The sequence below is a fragment of the Carcharhinus amblyrhynchos genome, chromosome 5, assembly GCF_965287045.1.
Source record: "Carcharhinus amblyrhynchos chromosome 5, sCarAmb.v2.hapA, whole genome shotgun sequence".
NCBI lineage: Eukaryota > Metazoa > Chordata > Chondrichthyes > Carcharhiniformes > Carcharhinidae > Carcharhinus > Carcharhinus amblyrhynchos.
Window position 1 is genome coordinate 93,594,503 of NC_137328.1, and position 20,887 is coordinate 93,615,389.

The following is a 20,887-nucleotide window of genomic DNA, read 5'->3' on the forward strand; positions in this document are numbered from 1 at the left end:
TTACATTAGAATGCTCTCTTGCTCCTTCTGTATTTAATCTAGTTTTACAAAGCTGATGTCTTTAACATATTGTCTAAAGCACAGCGGCACATGTTGAGGCCATATTTCCGGATCAGGCCGAGTCGGTTTGCAGAGTCGGCATGAATAAGAGCCCTAGCCAAATTTCCTGGGTGAGATCAGTAAAGTTGCTGATGATCTATGGTGGCCAGAGGAGATTTGTGTAAACATAGGCTCCTGTTCTATCCTTCACTATATGGCGATTGAAAAAATAATACGGATTGATAGAAAGACTGCTGCAGTTATGGAGGCCAGAGCTGTAATCCTCCTTAAATGGGGAGATATACCTTAACTGCAGGGGGTTCTACTCCACTAATTTGAAGTTAGTGTGCACCATGCTCAGATCATTATGTTGATAAGCGTCCACTACTCTGGCAGCAAAATGGGTGCCTTCGTGCTGAGGCAGTCAACCATCATCTTCAGATCACTGAAGGACCAGGGCTTAACTGCTTGAAACAGGGATGTCCTCTGTACACACAGCTCACGACCACCCTCCACCAACTGACCACATAAAATTAAGCCTACAATGAGAGCTATGCTACCACCAGGAACTTCATCTTAAAAGATAGCAACATCCATAATGACTTTTTTTTCATTTACGGGGATATGGGCATTGCTGGCTAGGCCAGTATTTATTGCCCCTCTCTAGTTGCCCCTGAGAAGGTGGTGGTGAGCTGCCTTCTTGAACTGCTGCAATACTTGAGGTGTAGGTACACCCATAGTAATGTAAGGGAGGGAGTTCCAGGATTTTGACTCAGTGACATTGAAGGAGCATCAAGTTGAGTAATTTGCTGAAGTGCAGTTGTTCGGCTGCTGTAACAGCCTGTGCAAGTCTATATCCATAGCCATGATGGCAGCTGTCAGAGCCTGCATGGCAACAAGCATGGATATATTGACCTCCACGTGACCTTCCACTGCAGTATGAGTGTCGCTTACATCTGCTGCAATGGAAGCTGGGATAATAGCCACCAGACAACAAATTATTTATATACCACCCTTAACATAATGAAACATCCTGAAGTTCTTTATAAGAATATTAGAAAACAAAACATGACACCAAGCCAAACACAAACATACTGGGTGGGATTTTATGACCACGCTCATCCTGAAACTGTGAAATCCTGCCCGAGATCAACAGACCTCTCCACGGTCTGCCCCTCACCCGCTTCGATTCCCATGGCAGGCAGAACAGTAAAATTAGCTTCATTAAGTCAGTCAACCAAAAGTTTGCTTAAAGAGTTAAGTTTTTATGAATGTTTTAAAAGGAGGAAAGTGAGGTAGTTTAAGGGCAGAATGCCAGAGTTTGGAGTTTAAGCAACTGAAGATATGGCCATCAATGGTGGAGCAACTAAATATTGAAATCACAGAATCACAGAATCCCTATCGTGAAGGAGGCCAGATGGCCCATCAAGCCTGCACCAACAACAATCACACCCAGTTCAAGATAAGGGGGGAAAGGTTCAGTGAAGATGTGCAGGGAAGTTTCTTTTTTTTACACAGAGGGTGGTGGGGGCCTGGAATGCACTGCCAAGTGAGGTGGTTGAGGCAGATACGTTAGTGACATATAAGACTTACCTGGATAGATACATGAACAGATGGGGAATAGGGGGATATAAGCAGTTGGTCTAAATAGGGCAACGTGATCGGTGCAGGCTTGGAGGGCTGAAGGGCCTGTTCCTGTGCTGTACTATTCTTTGTTCGTTCTTTGAACCCAGGTCCCTGGCGCTGTGAGACAGCAGTGCCATCCACTGTGTCACCCATGTTCAAGAGGCCAGAATTAGATGTGTGCAGTTTTCTTGTGGATTGTGCGGTTGAAAGAAATTACTGAAATTGGGAGAAGAGGGGGTCATGGAGGGATTTGAAAACAAGGATGAAAATTTTTAAATCAAGATGTTGTTTAATCAAGAGTCAGCAAGCAGAGGGCTTATTGGTGATAGGAACAGTGAGAATTAGCACAAGGGCAGCATTCTGGGGCTCATTCTGGGGAAGGTGGGACCTCTATATGAGGGATGGTCTGCACCTGAATCAGAGGGGGACCAATATCCTGGGGGGTAAATTTGCTAAGGCTATCCAGTTAGGTTTAAACTGATTCGGAGGGGGGGGGGGATCCTGAGTAGAGAGGTTGAAAGTGAGGGGGGCATAGATGGGGACTGCAATGCACAGCATCGCAGGGGTGGGGTGGAGCAGGGTTTGAAATGCGTATACTTTAATGCGAGGAGTATTCGCAATAAAGTGGATGAACTTGCAGCGTGGATCAGTACCTGGGACTTCGATGTTGTGGCCATTTCAGACACATGGATAGAGCAGGGGCAGGAATGGTTGCTGCAGGTCCCGGGGTTCAAATGTTTTAGTCGGAGTAGAGAAGGAGGTAGGAGGGGGGGAGGGGTAGCTTTATTGGTCAGGGATTGTATCACAGTGTCAGGGAGGAAGTTTGATGAGGACTTGTCTGTTGAGGTAGTATGGGCGGAGATTAGAAATAGGAGAGGAGAGGTCACCCTGTTGGGAGTCTTTTATAGACCTCCTAAAAGTTCTAGAGAGGTTGAGGAAAGGATTGCGGAGACGATCCTGGTTAGGAGTGAAAGTAATAGGGTAATTGTTATGGGGGATTTTAACTTTACTAATATTGATTGGAATTGTTATAGCTCTAGCTCATTAGAGGGGTCAGTTTTTGTACAAAGCGTGCAGGAAGGTTTTTTGACTCAGTATGTAGATAGGCCAACTAGAGGTGAGGCTATATTGGATTTGGTGCTGGGAAATGAGCCAGACCAGGTGCTAGACTTGGAAGTTGGTGTGCATTTTGGTGATAGTGACCACAATTCGGTTACGTTCACCTTAGTGATGGAAAGGGATAGGAATGAACCTCGGGCTAGTGGTTTTAGCTGGGGGAAGGGTAATTATGAGGCTATTAGGAGAGAATTAGGAAGCATAGGTTGGACTAGGAGATTACAGGGACTGGGAACGTCTGAAATGTGGAGTTTTTTCAAGGAGCAGCTACTGCGAGTCCATGATAGGTATGTCCCTGTCAGGCAAGGAGGAATTGGTAGGGCTAGGGAACCGTGGTGCACCAAAAAAGTTTTTTCGTTGGTTAAGAGGAAAAAGGAGGCTTACGTTCGGATGAGACGTGAGGGCTCGGGTAGTGCACTAGAAAACTTTAGATTGGCTAGGAGGGAGTTGAAGAGTGAGCTAAGAAGGGCTAAAAGAGGACATGAGAAGTCTTTGGCTGATAGGATTAAGGAGAATCCTAAGGCGTTCTATAGGTATGGTAAGAACAGAAGGTTGGTTAGGGCAAGATTAGGGCCAGTTATAGACAGCAGAGGGAAGTTATGTGTGGAACCGGAGGAGATTGGAGAGGCATTGAACCAATATTTCTCTTCGGTATTCACACAAGGGGACATGGATATAGCTGAGGAGGACACTGGATTGCAGGGGAGTAGAATTGACAGTGTTGCAGTTGATAAGGAGGATGTGCTAGATATTCTGGAGGGTCTGAAAATAGATAAGTCGCCTGGTCCGGATGGGATTTACCCCAGGATTCTCTGGGAGGCAAGAGAAGTGATTGCAGAGCCTCTGGCTCTGATCTTCAGGTCGTCGTTGGCCTCTGGTATAGTACCGGAAGATTGGAGGTTAGCGAATGTTGTCCCATTGTTTAAGAAGGGGAACAGAGACTTCCCCGGGAATTATAGACCAGTGAGTCTCACTTCTGTTGTGGGCAAGGTTTTAGAAAAAATTATTCGGGATAGGATTTATAGTTATTTGGAGAGTAAAGAATTGATTGGAGATAGTCAGCATGGTTTTGTGGCGGGTAGGTCGTGCCTTACTAACCTTATTGAGTTTTTCGAGAAAGTGACCAAAGAGGTGGATGGGGGTAAGGCAGTGGACGTGGTGTATATGGATTTTAGTAAGGCGTTTGATAAGGTTCACCATGGTAGGCTTCTGCAGAAAATGCAGATGTATGGGATTGGGGGTGATCTAGGGAATTGGATCAGGAATTGGCTAGCGGATAGGAGACAGAGGGTGGTGGTTGATGGTAAATATTCATCATGGAGTTCGGTTTTGAGTGGTGTGCCTCAGGGATCTGTTTTGGGGCCACTGCTGTTTGTAATTTTTATTAATGATCTGGATGAGGGTATAGTTGGGTGGATTAGTAAGTTTGCTGATGACACCAAAGTCGGAGGTGTGGTAGATAGTGATGAAGGGTGTCATAGTTTGCAGGAAGACTTAGACAGGTTGCAGAGCTGGGCCGAGAGGTGGCGGATGGAGTTTAATGCGGAGAAGTGTGAGGTAATTCACTTTGGTAGGAATAACAGATGTGTCGAGTATAGGGCTGACGGGAGGACTTTGAATAGTGTGGATGAGCAGAGGGATCTAGGTGTATGTGTACATAGATCCCTGAAAGTTGGGAGTCAAGTAGATAAGGTTGTTAAGAAGGCATACGGTGTCTTGGCGTTTATTGGTAGGGGGATTGAATTTAGGAGTCGCAGCGTCACGTTGCAACTGTACACAACTCTGGTGCGGCCGCACTTGGAGTATTGTGTGCAGTTCTGGTCCCTACATTACAGGAAGGATGTGGAGGCTTTGGAGAGGGTGCAGAGGAGGTTTACCAGGATGTTGCCTGGTATGGAGGGGAGGTCCTATGAGGAGAGGCTGAGGGATTTGGGGTTGTTTTCGCTGGAAAGAAGGCGGCTAAGAGGGGATCTTATTGAAACATATAAGATGATTAGAGGTTTAGATAGGGTGGATAGTAATAGCCTTTTTCCTCTGATGGAGAAATCTAGCACGAGGGGGCATGGCTTTAAATTAAGGGGTGGTAGTTATAGGACGGATGTCAGGGGTAGGTTCTTTACCCAGAGGGTGGTGAGGGATTGGAATGCCCTGCCTGCTGCAGTTGTAAATGCGCCTAGTTTGGGGGCATTTAAGAGATCCGTGGATAGGTTTATGGACGAGAAGGGATTGGTTTAGGTTAGTGGGTCATTGTTTTGTAACTGGTCGGCGCAACATCGTGGGCCGAAGGGCCTGTTCTGCGCTGTAATGTTCTATGTTCTAAGGTGACCTCAAGTTTAAGGGAAGAATTTTGCCAAAAGTGCATTAGAAGAGTCAAGACTATTGGTAACAAAGGCACAAATGAGGATTCCATCAGGAAATAAGCTGAGCCATGGGAAAAGTCAAGAAATCTTACGGAGGTGAAATTAAGTGGTAGCAATAGTGATGCTGCTAATATGCAGTAAGAAGCTCATCATGAGATCAAACGTGACACTACGCAAATCATCTGGTTTAATCTCAGATGCTGCATCACAGCTGAGTCCACAAGTGCTTTAAAAGAGCTGGCCACAACTTACTCTGGAAAAGATCATTTCTAAGCTCTGTGCAATGCCCTGTGCCATGTTGGATTCAAATTCCTTGAGAAAACCTTCCTTGTCTCTTGCAGGACAAGATGGCCCATAACCACAAGGAGCAGAACAGAATTGGAGAGAGACAAGCATTCCTGCACCAAAGGCCTGCTGGAGGTGACTGTGCTTAACATTACAGCTATCACAAAGGCCGTTGCATCCACTGAACACGTGCACGAATGTTCCTGTCTTATGGCGCTCATCAAATGTCATCTTATCCTAACCCTGCTATATCTGACATAAAATGCAAGCTGCAGATATGGACTTCTTGCATTTTATCCTCCCACCCCCATTATCATGCATGTGCTCAGGGGATGCAACGGCCTCTGTCATTGCCGTAATGCTGGGCACAGTCACATCCAGCAGGCCTAGGTGATGCCTGTCCGCTCTAATTCTGCTCTACTCCCTGCAGTTTTGGGTCATCTCGTCTTGCAAAAGACAGAGAAGGGTGTCAGTGAATGTGTTGCGCTATGCGTGGCTGATGTACCTGCTGAATAGCTGGAGATATATGAAAGATGTAAGAGGAGGTTCTGAGGATGGCATCATTGCTAAGTATGTGAGGACGAGGTGGATGATCTGAATGTTAGGCTGACCACCAGGAACAATAAAAAGGCTTGTATTAATAAGGCATCATTCACAACTTCAGGATGTAGCCAATTAAGTACTTTTGAAGTGCAAATCCTATTGTAAAGTAAGAAATGCCAATTTGAACACAGCAAACTCCAACAAATGACAATGCGGTAAGGATCAGATAAGCTGTTTTTGAGATGCTGATTGAGGGATGAATATTTTCTGAACTGCCCAGGATAACTCTGCCGCTCTTCTTCAAAATAGTCATTTGGGATCTTTTACATCTATTTTAAGGCAACTGGGGCATTAATTTACTGTCTTTTGTAATACGTGATACCTCCAAACGTTCCTCAGTACTCCATTAGAAAGGTCAGTCTAGATTTTGTGTTCAAGTCTCTGGAGTGAGACGTGAAACTACAACCTTCTGACTCAGAAGTGAGAGTGCAACCAACTAAATCGTGACTACAGGGGATTGCTGATGGGTGACTGATGGAGGTGTAATGCATTGCGCAACGTGAGAAGCTGGTCGTGTGGTGGGTTGGAGATATCATATGAAGATACATTCACTGACATTAACCACCCACGTGCCATCAACCCTGCTAGGTTCTCTGGGCAAGACTCTGGGAATTTATACCTCTGGCCACAAGCTCCCAGGGCTTCCTGGTGCTCAAGGCAATCTGGACTTCTCTCCTGCCATCAATCTGCTGAACGTAATGCTTCCAGTGCCATATCTAAGATTCCAGGAGTCCTGGCTTTTGGCTGTCCTGTTCACATCCATTTGCACCACTTGTAGTCAGCAACAGCTTCCTTATAATTAGCACAGTACTCCTTTACACGGGGCAGGCTATTAAAAGGGATGCAAGCTAAATGGGACAAATGCCAACCATGCATACAGCTTTGCCCCATGTTGGTCATACAACTATCCTGCAGTGCAGGTCATTCTTGGCTGAACACTACAATACAGAAATCATTTAAATGAACCAGCATTTAAATGAATTTATGTGCTACCTGCCTCAATTGGAGTGGGTGCAATCTGATCGAGAATCACAAGTCCATGCTCAAAAATAAGAGAAAGCTGATTTTCAGTTCAGAGAGATGAATTATTTTCTTCCATCCCTTCCATGCCCCAAGTTTCCCATCCCCCCCAAAACTAGTCGCCCAACTCTTGCAAACCAGCAGAAAGGAGTATCAACTAAAATTGCTTAGCCATTCCAACTACATAAAATCTCCACTAGTCATTCAAAGTTTTAGAAATTGAGAGCTAAACAACAGGGAATAGGTGTGTGATCTGGAGATGGGGACGACACTTAGAATTTTGCGCACAATGGCTGAATTAAGAAGAAGGGAATTGTTGATAGGCAAATGATGGAGGTGATGGAGCAATTTACCAGATTTTTTGCATTAATGTTATCTCTATAAAAGTATAATTAAAGTGTAATTTTTAGAGACGCAGATGCAAATCCACTTTTCATGTCACTGGTGTGATGCGCTCAATCTATTAATTCAATACAGGTAATATTTTGACACTCTTAAACAAAAGAAAATGTTGTATTGATTTCTGCAGCTCAATTTCAAAAGCGAACATTTATCAAACCAAGCAAAAATTATTCCACAATTTTTAAGCCAACTTAACTAGTTTCACTGTTAAACTTTCTAACAGACATATCTTCCATCCTTCACCTGCAAACACTAAAGCAACTTAAGAAGATTTTCCTATAGGATTTTGCATGGCAAACTGGTACAAAAAAGATCATCCTTAATTCAGTAGCCAAATTATTAACCACCAGATAATTCTTTTCAAGAAAAATGCTTTACATTTTAAAGCAGAACACAAAAGATGTGGAAGCTTCCTACCAAAGTAGGAAGTTCTGGTACAAAGTATATTTGAAGTCTGTCTTTTCGAACTTGGTTCTTAAAAGACTCAAAAGATCTGAAAGCAGCGCAAAACATTAAAATTAAGCTGGGGAAAAAAGATCAAAAAGAAGAATTATAAATTAATCCAAAATAGAAAGACAATAGTATATATATAGTCAGCATTTGTTATTACAAACATAAAATATAGCAAAACAAACACACTGCTACCCAATAATTTTGAGGCTGTCACACTGATTTATGAAGAATTCAAAATAACAAATATTCAACATTTTAGAAATATTCAAATGTTAGAAAAGCACTTGTGAAATATCCAACAATTTGCCATTGAGTGACAGTGGGATACAGAAATCAAAGATTACATGATGCAGTGTTTATGGGCAGATAAGTGTGAGGAGAGCTTCCAAAATGTTCACTTAGCAATTTTGGTCAAAGTTTATTAAGACACTGTTTTATTGAGCTGATAAGTTAGTATTCAGACATAGAAGTGAAGAGTCCCTGAATGTGAGTTTTAAATATTTACTTTACCATGCCCTATTGTTAATACTCTGTAAATAACTCTTTTCTGTAAACTGACGTCTAAAGCATGTAACTTTTTTTTTGAAAATCGACTGATAAATTGTCAAAACCACAGACAGCTCTTAAATAAACTGTTTCAGAAGTATGATACTAAAAGGCACATTTTTACAGTTTAGTGGTATAATTCTCTCCCACTCAAAACATTTGTCAGATTCCTTCCAATAATCCAGATTTGGATACTTAGTTAAATAATCATTTCAATTTTACTAGACAAAACAGTTTGCAAACCATACCTTGCTCAGTGTTTTACTCTACATAAAGAATTGGCACATATGGTTTTGGTTGCAAACAGATACTGGGGGCGATCTTACCAAAAAAATTCTCAGCAGCAAATGAGCATAAAAAAAGAGAATCACGCCCATTTTTTTTTGTGGAGGATCCCAAACACGATCATATGCTACTTAGAGAACAAGATGAGGCAAAGTGTAATTCTCGTCAGTCGGGGGAATGGATGGAGTCTATTCACGCAGAGAAGCCGACTGATGACTGCGAGAGGATGCCACTGCACATGCGCTGATCTTCCAGTGCACTGTTTGCAAGAGTATACAGTTATTGCACTGCGAATTCTCTCACTCCCCCCTCCTCTTCCCACCCAGTGATCCCCAGTTGCAGTGTGCAGACCCTACCTCCCCTTAGGCCCTGCCCCTTTAGGCCCTTTCCCCTTCCCCATAGGCCCTGCCCTGTGCCCAGTGGGCAGGGCCAGCATGTCTAATGGGCAATGCCAGGATGCCAGGCTGACACTGTCAGCATCCCAGACTCACAGTGCCAAGCTGGCACTGCCTTCCCTTGCCCCAGCTATCCAGAGGGCCTCAATGGCCTCCATCTCACCAGCAAGACCATCATGTCTGATCTTCATTGGTGGGGGAACCATACATGATCCTCGCCAGTAAGCACCTCCACCAGTGACACCCTTATGACGTGAGCCAGATTAAATTCAAATTTATTATAATCCACCGGCTGATCACACCGGCTTCACAGTGCCAGTAGAATCATGAAAGGAGAGAAATAGAGTGCAAAGCCAGTTTTTCACCTTTCTCACAATCTTACCTGCTCACCACACCGATCAACCAGCAGGATAAGCTGATAAGATCATCCTCCAAGTGACAGGCTAACTGGAGAATGAGGTTTTCATCTAACATGGATTAAATATAAGTAATGTAAGATCCACGCTTAGCAAAAGCTTCTTGTGTCTCCATTGCACAGCGAAGCTCAGTTTATAAAGTGCTCATGCAGTCTGCTAGCTATTTTAAAGTTATACAACCTTTGCAAACAAAGACATTGCCATTTGCACCCTCAGAATATGGCCAAAGAGCAGAACCCTATTATCTCTTCTAGTTGATGCAATGTAATTTTCCTCGAAAATCACATGGATCTTAATAGCTGCACTTAACACTCTGCGGCTGCCAGATTCTGATTACTAATGCAGTAAAACAGCAGGCTATGATGACACACTGAAGTCAATCTCACCTCCTAATATTTATAGGTTTTCAGTGGACGAGTAACAATGAGATTACTGAAGAATTAAGACAGGGGGCATTTTTAAGTTATATATATTATTCGATTACCTGATGTTATGTTATGCAGATCCCAGCAGTCTGAAACAATTACACAGGTAGGCATGATACTGAAGCTTTTGTCAACTCTTTCTTACAGCCCTTCATGCTTGGTGGAACGATATACTATTGTTTTGGTGCACTGACTAGTAAATGATATGTGGCACTTTGGATATGTATGTTCACCCCTGCATTATGGTATAGTTCAAAAATCATATTGGAGTAATGTAACAATACAACATCCTTCTTTCTTTGAAAATTTGTTTATATCAACATAATCTTTCCAATCATTAACTTTTTTATACATGTCTAGACTAAATAAAATTTCCAATTGACTTTTATCATGAAATTTGAAATTTTAAAAATAGGTTCTTTTCATTGAATCAGAAAATCCGTACGATGCAGAAAAAGACCATCTGGCTCATGGAATCTGCACCAACTCTCCGAAACAGCATCCCAACCAGGCCCTCCCTTTCACCCTATTCCCGTAACCCCATGCATTTACCGTGGCCAATCCACCTAATCTGCATATTTTTGGATTGTGAGAGGAAACCAGAGCTCCTGGAGGGAACTCATGCACATAGTGCCTCAAGGGCTGGAATCAAAACCGAGTCTCTAGTATTGTGAGGCAGCAGTGCTAACCATTGTGCCAGTATGGTTTAAGATTTGCGTTGTTCTGTCAAAGAACATCATTCAAGTATCACTCAGGTGGTAATCCACCTTACAGATCTGATATTCCTCCACCTCATGGATTTGGTCTTCATTACTCTCAATCCTTGTGCAAAACATCTACTTGCAAAGGAACAGGCTTCTCTCTATTATGTATGCTTACATACTGTGAAACTCCTCTTCCCATGTGACTATGACCACTAGTACTTAGCATCTTTTCTCATCACCTCTCGACAATTTGCTGTGTTCTGACCTGAGTCATGTCTAGCTTGTACTGGACCAACCTAAGGGAACTTTTTCACTGTTTCTTGACCCTTGGACCTTCTGTCTCAAAGTAAGTTTTCCAGGACACAGCTTGACTCAGATGTGTACACCATTCTGAAGAACTAGTATTCTGTCACCTTCCCAAATGCATTTGGCTGCATTTAGCTTGAACCATGCTTTGCTGAATCTCTCCATATTTTTGTGTAGATGATAGTCTTCATTTTTTTTCAATTGACACCATGGACTGGATATCATCAGCTAAGCTGATATTTGCATCCTTTGTACATTTAATCTTTTTTCTGGTTCACTAATGTTAAATAGTAGACACAGAAATTTGCACCACACAAAAGGATGTGTTAAATGTTTGCATCAGTGGAGATTTTTCACCCAGCTTCAAATTTCAATAGCCATTTCTAGCATCAAGCTTACTGAAAATTTTTGTCCTTGACCCTGCCAATGCAGTTCTGATCTCTTCCATGATTGAAATAGGGTACTGATTTCATTTCATTGCATGATTAAGATCTTGGAATCCAGGCAAACTCTAAGCCGTCCATTTGGCTTGTTTCACAATGATAGAATTTAAGATTCCGAATAATAGAAAATCAATCTGTTAGCTCTGTCACTCTGGCAATTACTTTATTTTCTTCCATCCCTTGGAGTTCACTTTCAAACTTTTCTTTTAGTTCTATTGGTACTTTTGGCGGCAAATTTCTTCTCTGAGTAAATGGTGATATGACACTCAAAATCTCACAAGTATCTAACCGTCCCATTAAAATACACTGGACACATTTGGATCAAACTCTTGCTTCTGATCAAAGGAAGCTTTTCAACCAGTGTGCTATCTCGAACTTTCAGTGACACCAACTTTATTGAGACTTTACTGAGATCAGCTGCAGCTCTTCCCAACTGTTCAACCCCAGGATAGCAGGACCATATGTTTCAGTGACGTGGAACGTTTTTTCCTTTGTGTGTCCCTCTGAGTTGTGTCGTTCCTTGCTGTCGAATCACAGTTTCACCAGATGCCACCGACATGATTTTGCTCAGCTTTAGTACAACTTTCTTTGGGTAACTATTCTCTTCAAAATTCTCATGAAAGATCTTCTGGTGCAGTCTTAACAGGAAATATGTACTCTGTACATCAGTATCAAGTTTCAGCTCCAAATATATGGTTATGGGCTTGTTTCTCACCCTGTTCTTGATCTGAATGGTTTTGAGGATTTCTCTTCTCTGAGAATTGTCACATCTAGATATTACTGGTCAGTACTCAGATCCTAGGAGGCTTTGTGGCACAGTGGCGGTGTCCCTAATTCTGTATCTAAAGCTCAAGGCTCAGGTTTAAATGTATTCAACATTATAGCATCCACAATGTTTTGAGGTACAGAATGCCAAAGATTCACAACCCTTTGAATGAAATAATTTCTCCTCATCTCAGTCCAAAATGATCAACCCTAATACTGAGATTGTGACCTGATGTTTTAGACTCCCCAACCAGCAGAAATAATCTCTCAGCATCTACCCTGTCAAGCCCTTCTCATTGCCCTAAATTCCAGAGAATATCAGTTTTCATCATAGCACAACGTCCTCATCCCAGGAACCAATTTAGTGAACCTTTGCTGCACTGCCTCCAATGCGAGTATATCCTTTTTTTAAAATGTGGAAACCAGAATACACACTATTCCAGATTTGGTCTCATCAAAACCTTGTACAATTGTTGCAAGACTACTTTATTCTTTATTCCGATCCCATTGTAATGAAGGCCAACAGGTCATTTCATAGCATTTATACAATGCAGAAGGAAGCTATTCAGCTATAGAGTCTGCACTGACACTACGAAAGAGCACTCCACCTTTGCCCACACCTCTGTCCGATTCTATAACCCCAAACATTGACTACAGAATTCCTACAGTGCAAAAGGGGGCCATTTGGCCTATTGAGCCTGCACCAACAACAATCCTACTCAGGCCCTAACCCCATTACCCCGTATATCTACCCTGCTAATCCCCCTGACACATGCAATTGAGCATGGCCTATCAACGTATCCCCCACATCTTTGGGCTGTGGGAGAAAACCGGGGCACTCTGAGGAAATCCACGCAGACACGGGGTGAGCGTACAAAATCTACTCAGTCATCCAAGGCCGGAATTGAACTTGGGTCTCTTGTGCTGTGAGGCAGCAGTGCTAACCACGATGCCATCATACTGCCCAAAGCAGTAGTGCTCACCCCTGGCTTCCTAATTGCTTCCTGCACCTGCATATTAACTGTGTTCTGTCATTTTCAACATCAACATTTACAAGTTTGACACTTTAAATACTTTAAAAGTGTCCTGCATTTCTATCTTTATGGCGAAAGTCATAACTTCACTCTTCCCTACATTAGCTTGCAGGTGCAGCAGGTGGTCAGGAAGGCGAATGGGATGCTGGCCTTCATAGCGAGGGGGATTGAATATAAAAGTAGGGAGGTCTTGCTGCAGCTGTATAGGGCATTGGTGAGGCCGCAGCTGGAGTACGGTGTGCAGTTTTGGGCGCCGCACCTGCGCAAGGATATTTTGGCCCTGGAGGGAGTGCAGAGGAGGTTTACTAGGCTGATACCGGAGTTGAGGGGATTGAGCTATGAGGAGAGGCTGAATAAACTAGGCTTGTACTCGTTAGAGTTTAGAAGAATGAGGGGAGATCTCATTGAGACGTATAAGATGATGAATGGGATGGATAGGATAGAGGTGGAGAGACTCTTCCCGCTCAAAAAAGACAGTAGGACTAGGGGGCACAGCCTCAAGATAAAGGGGAGGCGGTTTAGAACGGAGTTGAGGAGGAACTTCTTCACTCAAAGGGTGGTGAATCTCTGGAATTCTCTGCCCGTTGAAGTGGTGGAGGCTGCCTCGCTAAATATTTTTAAGAAGCGGGTTGATGGGTTCTTGATAAGAGAGGGGATTAAGGGTTATGGGGAGAGGGCGGGAAAGTGGAACTGAGCCACAACAGATCAGCCATGATCTTATTGAATGGCAGGGCAGGCTCGAGGGGCTAGATGGCCTACTCCTGCTCCTATTTCTTATGTTCTAAACTCCAGCTGCCATCTTGTTGCCCACTCACTTATTCTGTCTACATCTCTTTGCAACCTCCCTGTGTTCTCCCAACAGCTTATCTTCCCACTTAGTTTGGTATCATCAACAAACTTAGATATGTGATATATCTTTGTCTCTTCATCTAAAGTAATTAATGTAGATTGTGTATAGCTGAGGCCCCAGGACTACTCCTTCTGGCACTTCACTAGTTACCGCCTGCCAATTTGAAAAATCCCCACTTTATGCCTACTTTTGGCTTTCAGTCCTTTAACCAATCCTCTATCCATACTAAAATATTACCACCAGGGAGCAGTGCCAGGATGAAGTGCCACAGCACTGCCTAGGGGCGACATTTATCTGCAAACCCCTGGCACTGTCATTACAACTGGTTTTCGTTTTTGAAAATCAGTAGTGATTCACGTCAGCGTGACATCACTGATGTCTTGAAGAGTGTACATATTACAGAAGAGGTGATGCTGGAGGTCTTAAAGTACATCAAGGTAGATAAATCCCCAGGACCTGATGAAGTGCATCCCAGTATGTTGTGGGGGCTCGGGAGGAATTTGCAGGTCCCCTGCAGGGATATCCGAATCATTGCCACAGGTGAGGTGCTTGAAGATTGGAGGGCAGCAAATGCTGTGCTTTTGGTTAAGAAGGGCTGCAGGGAGAAACCTGGAAACTACATGCCTGTGAGCCTAACATCTGTAGTGGGTAAGCTGTTAAAAGTTATTCTGAGAGAAAGGATCTGCAGGCATTTAGAGAGGCAAGGACTGATTAAGGTCGGTCAGCATGGCTTTGAGAATGGAAAATCATGTCTCATGAATTTGATTGAGCTTTTTTGAAGGGGTAACCAAGAAGGAAGATGAGGGCAGTGCAGTTGACGTTGTCTACATGGACTTGAGCAAGATTTTTGACAAGAAACTGCATGGCAGGTTATTGCATAAGGTTAAATCTTACAGGATCCAGAGTGAGGTAGCCAACTGGATAAAATAGGCTTGATGACAGAAGACAGAAGGCGGTTGCAGAGGCTTGTTTCTCAAACTGGAGGCCTGTGACCAGCAGTGTGCCTCAGGGATAGGTGCTGGGTCTACTGTTATTTGTCATTTACATTAATGATAGGATTGTACTATAGGCTCCCAAATAGTCAGCAGGAAATTGAGGAACAAATATGCAAGGAGATTGCAGATAGCTCCAAGAAAAATATGGTAATAATAGTAGGGGACTTTAACTTTCCCACATTGACTGGGGCAGCCATGGTATTAAGGCTTGAATGGACAGAAACTTGTTGAGTGTATTCAGGAGGAATTTCTCAATATGTGGATGGCCTGACTAGAGGGGGAACAAAACTTGACCTCCTCTTGGGAAATAAGGAAGGGCAGATGACAGAAGTGTTAGTGAGGGCACTTTGGGTCCAGTGACCATAATTCTGTTAGTTTTAAAATAGCTATGGAGAACGATAGGTCTGGCCCAAAAGTTAAAATTCTAAATTGGGGGTAGGCCAATTTTGATGAAATCAGACAGAATCTTCCAAACGTTGATTGGAATCTGTTGGCAGGCAAAGTGGAAGGCTTTCTAAAGTGTATTAACCAGGGTTAAGACCGTAAGAACATAAGAAATAGGAGCAGGAGTAGGCCATCTAGCCCACCCTGCCATTCAATAAGATCATGGCTGATCTGTCGTGGCTCAGTTCCACTTTCCCGCCCTCTCCCCATAACCCTTAATCCCCTTGCCTATCAAAAACCTATCTACCCGCGTCTTAAATATATTTAGCGAGGCAGCCTCCACCACTTCAACGGGCAGAGAATTCCAGAGATTCACCACCCTTTGAGTGAAGAGTTCCTCCTCAACTCTGTTCTAAACCGTCCCCCCTTTATCTGGAGGCTGTGCCCTCTAGACCTACCGTCCTTTCTGAGCGGGAGGAGTCTCTCCACCTCTATCCTACCCATCCCATTCATCATCTTATATGTCTCAATGAGATCTCCCCTCATTCTTCTAAACTCTAACGAGTACAAGCCTAGTTTATTCAGCCTCTCCTCACAGCTCAACCCCCTCAACTCCAGTATCAGCCTAGTAAACCTCCTCTGCACTCCCTCCAAGGCCAAAATATCCTTGCGTAAGTGCGGCGACCAAAACTGCACACCGTACTCCAGCTGCGGCCTCACCAGTGCCCTGTACAGTTGCAGCAAGACCTCCCTACTTTTATATTCAATCCCCCTCGCTATGAAAGCCAGCATCCTATTTGCCTTCCTGACCACCAGGGTAAGCACATTCCTTTTAGCGTGAAGAACAAGGCCAGTAGAAGTAGGGAACCTGAATGACTCAGGATATTGAGGCCCTGGTCAAGAAGAAAAAGGGGGCATATAACATGCAAAGGCAGCTGGGATCAAGTGGATTCCTTGAAAAGTATAGAGGGTGTTGGAGTAGAGTTGAGAGAGAGAAATCAGGTGGGCAAAAAAGGGACACAAGACTGCTTTGGCAGATAAGGCAAAGGAGAATTTAAAGAGCTTCTACAAATATATAAAGGCCAAAAGAGTAACTAGGGAGAGAATAGGCCCTCTTAAGGGTCAACAAGGTCATCTATGTGCAGATTCACAAAAGATGGAAAAGATCCTAAATGAATATTTCTCATCAGTATTTACTGTTGAGAAAGGCATGGATGTGTGGGAACTTGGGGAAATAAATGGTGATAACTTGAGGAGTGTACATATTACAGAGAAGGAGGTGATGGAAGTCTTAAAGTGCATCAAGGTAGATAAATCCACAGTACCTGATGAAATGTATCCCAGGACAATGTGGGAGGCCAGACAGAAAAGGGGGGTACACCAAACTAAAATTTCACCACCCCTAATCCTGTTTTTGCCCTCTCATGGGATTTAGCAGCCAGTATGGGATTTGCACTCAGTCAACAGGGCAGTTAGATTGCAGCCATTGTCTTGCAAATCTGCTGTATTAATCCATCTCAGATGTTCTTCAATGATGCCTCAGTGCTCCTTGAATTTTTTTGTGACCTCAACATTAATGAATGCCAAAAATGAAGAAAAATATTGAACCAACTGTGATACCTTATACTACAGGGGGAATACTGCAAAATCCAAAGGGAATTTTGGACTTTTCCCAGAGACTAATTACTTGGAATTATACTCTCCAACTGTCTGTAATTTCTGGAGATACCAGAGCAGACCCTCTGGGGATCCCTTTGTTAGGGAACCCCTTATATGTGGTGGAAGCGGTGGGGTAGCGGGGGAAGTGTAGAGGAGTATATTGTATAATTACATACATAGATCTTTAAAAAATCATGCCCCAATCTCTATGGAGCAGGCCTTGCAGGCTCTATCAGGCCCTGCTCCGCCAGACTGACAGTGCAAACCGTGCCCGGAGATTCTCTGTGCACCAGAAAATCTGGTCTGAAAACTCAGCTGTGTTTGAGAGATACAAACTGGTTTTCAGTCAGAGCCTGACACATTGACAAATTTTGGGAAAATTCTGCCCTAAAAGATTAATAGCGATAGAAAGACCATGGTAAGCTAACACCAAGGCATCAAGAGAGGTTAAAGAGTTAAACATCTGGAGAAAGTTTGGAATTTATTCTGAGGTACCAGATAAGAGGTTTTGTAAGCTTTGTCAGGAAAGTGCATTTGGATTGAAAAAGTCCTTGTGGATGGGACTTATAAGGCTAAATTATGGCTAGTTGCTAGGAGTTTGAAGAGCAATTGGGTGATGCAGATGTGAGAGTGGATCCACCCACAGCCGCACACGTATTAAAGATATTTTTAGCTCTTTTGGCCACACATGCCACATTTCTGCAGCATGATACCTTTCAGAGAGAAATGTTTCTTAAGCCACCTAAAGAGACAGCCATGCAGAAGGAAAATTATGGAAACCTAACAAATGTGTCCATGGCCTGAATGATATTTTCAGTGTACTGTACTTTTCAGTGAGACTTGTTTTGCTGAAAATAGTTTGTGTCCAACAAAACCCAGATCACGCAATGTTTTACTGATAGCATAAAGGCATCTTATGAGGTGAAGGTGGATAACTTAATAAATTTGTTATTAATAGGATTAGAATTGAATTTAAAATTGGAAGTCAAACTTGTGGGACCTTTAAAAATATTTGTTTAGATATTAAGCAAAGGAGATGTGGAACAACTTTAAATCAGAAATCCTTTTTTTGAGTGTGTTACTCTGTTCCAGTTTAGTTACACAAGAACATCACCATAAGACCATAAGACATAGGAGCAGAATTAGGCCAGTTGGCCTTTCGGGTCTGTTCCACCATGCAATCATGACTGATATTTTTCTCATCCCCGTTCTCATGTCTTTTCCCCATAACCCCTGATCCCCTTATTAATCAAGAACCTGTCTTAACCTGGCCTCAACAGCCTTCTGAAGCAAAGAGTCCCACAAATTCACCACTCTCTGGCTGAAGAAATTCGTCCTCATCTCTGTTTTAAAGGATTGTCTCTTTAGCCCGAGGTTGCTCCCTCTGGTTCTAGTTTTTCCTACGAATGGAAACATCCTCTCCATGTCCACTCTATCCAGCCCTCGCAATATCCTGTAAGTTTCAATAAGATCCTTTCTCACCCTTCTAAACGCCAACAAGTACAGACCGAGTTCTCAACTGTTCCTCATACGACAAGCTCTTCATTCCAGAGATCATTCTTGTGAACCGCCTCTGGACACTTTACAAGGCCAGCATATCCTTCCTTAGATCCAGGGCCCAAAACTGCTTACAATACTCCAAATGGGGTCTGACCAGAATCTTATACAGCCTCAGAAGTACATCCCTGCTCTTATATTCTAGCCCCCTTGACATGAATGCTAACACTGCATTTGCCTTTCTAACTGCTGACTGAGCCTGCACATTTAACCTTAAGAGAATCTTGAACAATGACTCCCAAGTCCCTTTGTATTTCTGACTTCCTAAGCATTTCTCCACTTAGAATTTAGTCTATGCCTCCATTCCTCCTTTCAAAGTGCATAGCCTCACACCTTCCCACATTGTATTCCATCTGCCACTTCTTTGCCCACTCTCCTAATCTGTCCAACTCCTTCTGCAGCCCCCCGCATCCTCAATGCTACCCATCCCTCGACACATCTTTGTATCATCTGCAAACTTAGCAACAGTGCCTTCAGTTCCTTCTTCCAAATTGTTCACTATATATTGTGAAAAGTTGTGTCCCCAACACCGAACCCTGAGGCACACCACTAGTCACCAGCTGCCATCCTGAAAAAGACTTTTGTCCCCTGTCTCTGCCTCCTGCCAGTCAGCCAATCCTCTTCCATGCCAGGATCTTATCCTTAACACCATGGACTCTTAAATTATTTAATAGTTTCCTATGCAGTACCTTGTCAAAGGCCTTTTGAAAATCTAAATAAATCACGTCCACTGGTTTACCTTTATCTAACTTCCTTGTTATCTCCTCAATTCCAACAGATTTGTCAGACATGACCTCCTCTTGATGAAGCTGTGCTGACTCAATCCTATTTTACTTCCAAGTATTCCACGATCTCACCTTTAATAATGGACTCTAAAATCTTGCCAATGACCAAAGTCAGGCTAACCGGCCTATAATTTCCTGTCTGCTGCCTCCCTCCCTTCTTAAACAGCAGTGTTACATTAACTATTTTCCAGTCCTCTGGGACCCTCCCTGCCTCCACCAATTCCTGAAGGATCACCATCAATGCATCCACAATTTCTTCAGCTATCTCTTTTAGAACCTTGGGGTGTAGTCCATCCGGTCCAGGTGATTTATCCACCTTCAAACATTTCAGTTACCCAGAACTTTCTCCTTAGTGATGGTCACTACACTTACCTGTGCCCCCTGATTCTCCTGGAGCTCTGACATCCCACTGGTGTCTTCAACCGTAAAGACTGATGCAAGGTAACTATTCAGTTCCTCTGCCATTTCTTTGTTTCCTATTATTTCTTCTCCAACCTCATTTTCCAGTGGTCTAACGTCTATTTTTGCCTCTCTCTTACCTTTTACGCGTTGAAAAAAAAACTTCCTATATTCTTTTAGCCAGCTTACACACACATTTCATTTTCTTTCCCATTATTGCTTTTTTAGTTATCCTCTGTTCACTTTTAAAGGCTTCCCACTGATCCTTGTCACTTTGTACACTTCCTCTTTTGCTTTCATGCTGTCCTCGACTTCCCTCGTCAGCCATGGCTGCCTCATCTTCCTCTCAGCATGTTTTCTCCTCCTTGGGATGAATTTCCGTTGTGCCTCCTGAATAATCCCCAAAAACTCTTGCCTTGCTGTTTCACTGTCTTCCCTGCTAGGCTCCCTTTCATTCAACTCTGGCCAATGTTGGATTGCTTAGAATACAGCTCAGATGCTCGGAAACAAAAGAACACAAGAACTAAGAGCAGGAATAGGCCATCTGGCCCCTCAAGCCTGCTCCGCCATCAGTAAGATCAGCTCCATTTATCCACCCGCTCACCAGAATCCTTAATTCCTTTACTGTTCAAAAATTTATCTATCCTTGCCTTAAAAACATTCAATGAGGTAGGCTCAACTGTTTCACTGGGCAGGGAATTCCACAGATTTACAACCCTTTGTGTGAAGAAGTTCCTCCTCAACTCAGTCCTAAATCCTATTTTGAGGCTATGCCCCCTAGTTCTAGTTTCACCCCTCAGTGGAAACAACTTCCTTGCTTGTATCTATTTGCTTCATAATCTTATATGTTTCTAAAAGATCTCCCCTCATTCTTCTGAATTCCAATGAGTACAACCCAAGTCTACTCAGTCTTTCCTCATAAGCCAACCCTCTCAACTCTGGAATCAACCTAGTGAATCTCCTCTGCACCCCATCCAGTGCCAGTATATTTTTTCTCAAGTAAGGAGACCAAAACTGTACACAGTACTCCAGGTG

At 43.2% G+C, this 20,887-nt stretch overlaps 1 protein-coding gene and 1 pseudogene across 7 annotated transcripts in view; both read right to left on the bottom strand.

The window, feature by feature from the left end:
• Positions 1–20,887, bottom strand: part of LOC145343183 (single-stranded DNA-binding protein 2) — a 406,347-nt gene that overhangs the window by 363,321 nt on the left and 22,139 nt on the right. The gene's annotated exons all lie outside the window — the stretch shown is intronic.
• On the bottom strand, positions 34–20,180 carry LOC145343352 (small ribosomal subunit protein uS14 pseudogene; annotated as a pseudogene).